Consider the following 6,000-nt stretch of genomic DNA (forward strand, 5'->3'; position numbering starts at 1 on the left):
GGAAAAATTCCAGATGTGCCAGAATCAGTGTAGTTGAACCTATTAAATGATGTAAAGAGCTGGACTTGTTGGAGGTGGTGAAAGGTCCTCTTAAAACAGTCCAGAATTTGTGATAGCTCATTAGATGTGATATATATATATATATATATATATATATATATATATATATATATATGTTAATGATATACTCTCTCTCTCTCTCTCTCTCTCTCTCTCTCTATATATATATATATATATATATATATATATACTCCCTCTATATATATAGTATATAGAGCCATACTCAAAGAAACTCTGAACTCATCAATTTTTAGTAATTATTAGTAGGCAATAAGAGACCTGTTCCTTATAGCCATGTATCCATACAGAATAACTTTGTCTACGTCTCCCTTCACTTCCATTGTTTCTTTTGCTGGAAGAATCCTAACTTGTATTCTAATGAAGGACCTCCGTTGCTCTGAGTGCACGAGGGTCATTGTATTGTGAGAATATGTGAGTCTCTGTGTGTACTAAGGGTCGTGCATAATTACATTATAAACACCAAGCATGCACAAGACCTGCAAGATACAAGCAAGGCGCATGATGAATATTCATGTGCTTGCTGCTCTCAACATCATTATATTGGTGCACACTATGAATACTGTATACAATAGGGTCAATGAGCCTGGTGATGGACATTTCTATGTGAAAATATCAGTAGGAGTGCGTTGTATCAAAGCCATAGACCTGAATTACCATTACAGCAAAGGTCTACAGAAGCAGAGTTCATTTACATGTAGTGACTCATAAACGCATAATACTGTGTATTAATATTGCCTCATATACTAAATATTCTTTATGGATTATTATGCAGCAAGCACAGTCCAAGTACTGTAGTGGAGGCTATGGCTATATGACCCTGGGTATTTGGGCTTGTATAGCACCAATATACTACACTGTCTACCAATAAGTATTTGGACACCTGTGGTCCGAGCAGCAATTACAGCCTCAACCCTCTGCTTTCCACAAGTCCTTGTATGATGGCTAGTAATATTTTAGTCCATTCGTCTTGGAGAAGACAGGTAAGTTCTTTCACTTACCTGGACGGTTGCTGCACCCCTTAGTTCGGCGATCCAACTCGTCCCAGAGGTGCTCGGCTCGATAGAGTTCAAGTCTGGGCTCTGGGCAGGCCAGTCCAGTCGGTTAACCTGATTGTCACTGTACCAAGCCATGGTAGACGTTGCTACATGATAGCTGGCGTTGTCATCCTGGAAGTAACATTGGTCCGACCCATAGAACCGCCATAATGTAGGAAGCACACTGATATCTAAAATAGTGCAATAGGTGTCGGCGTTGAGTTTACCATGCACTGGGACCAAGGGTCCATACCAGGAGACACCCCCCAGACCATAACGCCACCCCCAGACCTTTACTGGGTGTCCAAATACTTGGCAGGTAGCGCGTAGTCACACATGCATAGTGTGAGTACTCCTAGTGATATCTATGGCAGGCTGCAAACGGACGAGCGGCGCCAGCACATTTTAAGTGGAGTGAACCAGTGGTCAGCACGCATGCTTGATGGGTTATCCTCACATACGCGCAGTCAGGCACTTCACACTTGCTGGCTAACCGGAAGTCCTTAGCGCAGAGTTCAGGCTTGCCCTGAAACATTTATAAGGGAGAGAGCGGGAGGACGCCGATAGTTACTGGCGTCCTCTTTTGATCACACCCTTACTGATGTTCTTACTGATGTGGTTTATTGAATCACACAAGGGGCGATCTTGCAACCTATATGATAATGGTCTGGCTGTCAAAGGGTCTATGAGGTGCTACCTCTATATAGCTAAGGATGCATTATGTACTTGGTATTCGGGCACTAGAATCTGCACCTAATCTGTAACTGTTTGCACAGTTTTTTCAGCTGGTGATGGGTGAATATAATGGGGATTATTTATGGATGGCAGAGATCGCTGTATTTGATGATTACAGTCCTATGAAAAAGTTTGGGCACCCCTATTAATCTTAATCATTTTTAGTTCTAAATATTTTGGTGTTTGCAACAGCCATTTCAGTTTGATATATCTAATAACTGATGGACACAGTAATATTTCAGGATTGAAATGAGGTTTATTGTACTAACAGAAAATGCGCAATATGCATTAAACCAAAATTTGACCGGTGCAAAAATATGGGCACCTCAACAGAAAAGTGACATTAATATTTAGTACATCCTCCTTTTGCAAAGATAACAGCCTCTAGTCGCTTCCTGTAGCTTTTAATCAGTTCCTGGATCCTGGATGAAGGTATTTTGGACCATTTCTTTCTACAAAACAATTCAAGTTCAGTTAAGTTTGATGGTCGCCGAACATGGACAGCCCGCTCTCAAATGATCTGAAAACAAAGATTGTTCAACATAGTTGTTCAGGGGAAGGATACAAAACGTTGTCTCAGAGATTTAACCTGTCAGTTTCCACTGTGAGGAACATAGTAAGGAAATGGAAGAGCACAGGGACAGTTCTTGTTAAGCCCAGAAGTGGCAGGCCAAGAAAAATATCAGAAAGGCAGAGAAGAAGAATGGTGAGAACAGTCAAGGACAATCCACAGACACCTCCAAAGAGCTGCAGCATCATTTTGCTGCAGATGGTGTCACTGTGCATCGGTCAGCAATACAGCGCACTTTGCACAAATAGAAGCTGTATGGGAGAGTGATGAGAAAGAAGCCGTTTCTGCACGTACGCCACAAATAGAGTTGCCTGAGGTATGAAAAAGCACATTTGGACAAGGCAGCTTCATTTTGGAAACAAAAATTGAGTTGTTTGGTTATAAAAAAAGGCATTATGCATGGCGTCCAAAAAGAAACAGCATTCCAAGAAAAACACATGCTACCCACTGTAAAATTTGGTGGAGGTTCCATCATGCTTTGGGGCTGTGTAGCCAATGTCGGCATCGGGAATCTTGTTAAAGTTGAGAGTCGCATGGATTCCACTCAGTATCAGCAGATTCTTGAGAATAATGTTCAAGAATCAGTGACGAAGTTGAAGTTACGCCGGGGATGGATATTTCAGCAAGACAATGATCCAAAACACCGCTCCAAATCCTCAGGCATTCATGCAGAGGAACAATTACAATGTTCTGGAATGGCCATCCCAGTCCCCAGACCTGAATATCATTGAACATCTGTGGGATGATTTGAAGCGGGCTGTCCATGCTCGGCGACCATCTAACTTAACTGAACTTGAATTGTTTGTCCAAAATACCTTTATCCAGGATCCAGGAACTGATTAAAAGCTACAGGAAGCGACTAGAGGCTGTTATCTTTGCAAAAGGAGGATCTACTAAATATTAATGTCACTTTTCTGTTGAGGTGCCCATACTTTTGCACCGGTCAAATTTTGGTTTAATGCATATTGCACATTTTCTGTTAGTACAATAAACCTCATTTCAATCCTGAAATATTACTGTGTCCATCAGTTATTAGATATATCAAACTGAAATGGCTGTTGCAAATACCAAAATATTTAGAACTAAAAATGATTAAGATTAATAGGGGTGCCCAAACTTTTTCATAGGACTGTATATTGCCAGACTAGGGGTGAATACATGTAGTTGGAATTGAATGGTTTAACCTGAGCACCTGAGAGTCCTGCACCTTGGTATCTGCGCATTTTGTGGCAAATGTTTTTATTATAATATATAGGTACAAATTGGTTATAAGATTCAATGTTTATGTTTATGTTGTGTATTGAAGATAATTTGTATGCACGTAATAAAGGGGCAGTCTTTCCCCAAAACGCGTTGTGATTTTGGGATGATTAATAAAGAGATGTTCTGTATTTTCTACCTACCTGTGAGCGCAACTGGTCCTTTTTTCCTTGAATCTTGTATCCATCACCAGTCCTATTTGCTTAGACGTTCCTTGTGGGCGTAGACTCGGTTGCTGCCACTCCTCAGATGGGTATTGGGATGTTGTGACAAATTCACAACCTTCTCAGGTAAGAAGGTCATATAGCCAAATGACCCCGAACTCTATAATATGTTCTTCAGCCTCCATCTTGAACAGTATAGTGCACATGTGCTGGATATCTATAAAGGCCGCCAACCGAATATGCAGAACATTTCCTATCATGTAATGACTGGTGGACAGGTGAGATATAACCTAACACATAGGTGAAGAATCTCTCCTAGATGTATAGGACGTGCACATCTTGAGTTTTGGAGAAGACGATATTAGGGATGATTGCTCCTTTATCAGAATAATATATGGACATCTAATAGAAATAAAGCCACAGACACAAAGATGTAGGCGGTAAAAATAACATTATATTTCTAGTTAGTAGGGGAGGGGTGTTAAGGCAGCGTTATAGCCAGTACTTAACCTATAGTATCGGAAATAGTGTTTTGTTTTATTTTATTTTATTGATATTATCTAATACTTTAAGAAGCTAAACCTAAGAAAAGATAAAAAGAACAGATAAAAGGAGTTTAGTAAAAAAATATAAAAAAAAATAATAATCAACTATTTTAAGAAATGTTAAGTTTTTTTTTAAGATAAGCCTATTTGTTTCTTCTATATATTCATATTATATTACTTATATTGCTATTTAGATAATATATAAGAAAAAAAATATTTTTTTAATTTTTTTCTTTTTTTTTATATTTATTTATATTATTATATATGTTAATTATATTATTTTATTTATGTAAATAGTTAGATAATAAATACAACTACAGTCAAAATACTTTACAGATCTAAGAATTAAATCTATGACTGTGATTGATCCAGAGCAAGGCAAAAAACCCTCGAGAAAGAGCCAATTGTCCTCCTGTAAAGGGGGAAAATTCCTTTCTGACACCAAATATGGCGATCAGAGCAAGTCCCAGGATCAAAAGCCGATACCTAACCTATCATATTTATTTGCTGTGTTATACATATATATACAGTATGTCAGTACCTAACCTACACTGTAACTAGTATGGAATGTTTTTTTTTTTTGTATATTTTTCCTCATCTAAACTGTATAACTATATCCCAGTACCTAACCTACATTGTAACTAGTATGGCATTTTTATTTTATTTTTTTTTGTATATTTTGCTGATCTACATCTTACAAAGCTACACCTATGTTTTCTATATTTATTTTATATGAATAATGACTTAAAAACCTCCTTGAGGAATGAGCTAATTGTCCTCAAGGGGAAAAATTCCTTTCTGACCCCAAGTTCCAGAATCAAAGCCGACGTCTACGTCTATCTGTTCTATCTATGTGATTGTGGCTATACATGTATATATTTATGTGTCTATATTTCTATCCATATCTCTATACTTCTATCTATCTACAGGTATGTGTCTATACTATGTGTATGTACTGTGAATATATAGGTGAGGTGTATAACTTACCTGGCCTGTGCAGAGGTGTAATATATGCACAGGCCACTCCTGGCTATGTGGAGACTGTTCAGGAGAGGGTGATGTTAGATGCCAACCAGATATTGAAGGATGTATTGTCAAGGTGCCGGCAACAACGTGGTGGAACATTTGCAGCATAAAGATGGGATAAAGCTGATGATGTAGGCAGCCGAGGTCTCATATAACAGCAGAGGCATGGGTGAGGAGGCACAGAGTTCTGGGCATTGGCACGGGCTGATCCTGCAAGACACAAGATGGAAATGTTAGTTTTATATATTCAGAATATAGACAAGTGGGAAACCGTAATAAGGAGACTTGTATCCTGATCACATTTATAACAGTGTGAATATCTGTAAAATAATAATAATAAAATGGGTCTATATTGCAAGTTTTAAAAGTCTGGGGTACAAAACGTTGGCTGTATTGTATTGGTTGTCAGATTTACCAATAGCAGATATGACTAAGGGATGGAAAAGACTTTTGTTATTTTTGAAGAAATGTTATTTATTATGAACTTTCCCAATGATATAAAATGATTGTACAATGTATTTATCCATATGTTGTAAATTAATTTTACATAATTGGGAAAGTTTATAATAAAGAACATTTCCTGT

The sequence above is a fragment of the Leptodactylus fuscus genome, chromosome 1 (assembly GCF_031893055.1).
Source record: "Leptodactylus fuscus isolate aLepFus1 chromosome 1, aLepFus1.hap2, whole genome shotgun sequence".
Classification (NCBI taxonomy): Eukaryota; Metazoa; Chordata; class Amphibia; order Anura; family Leptodactylidae; genus Leptodactylus; species Leptodactylus fuscus.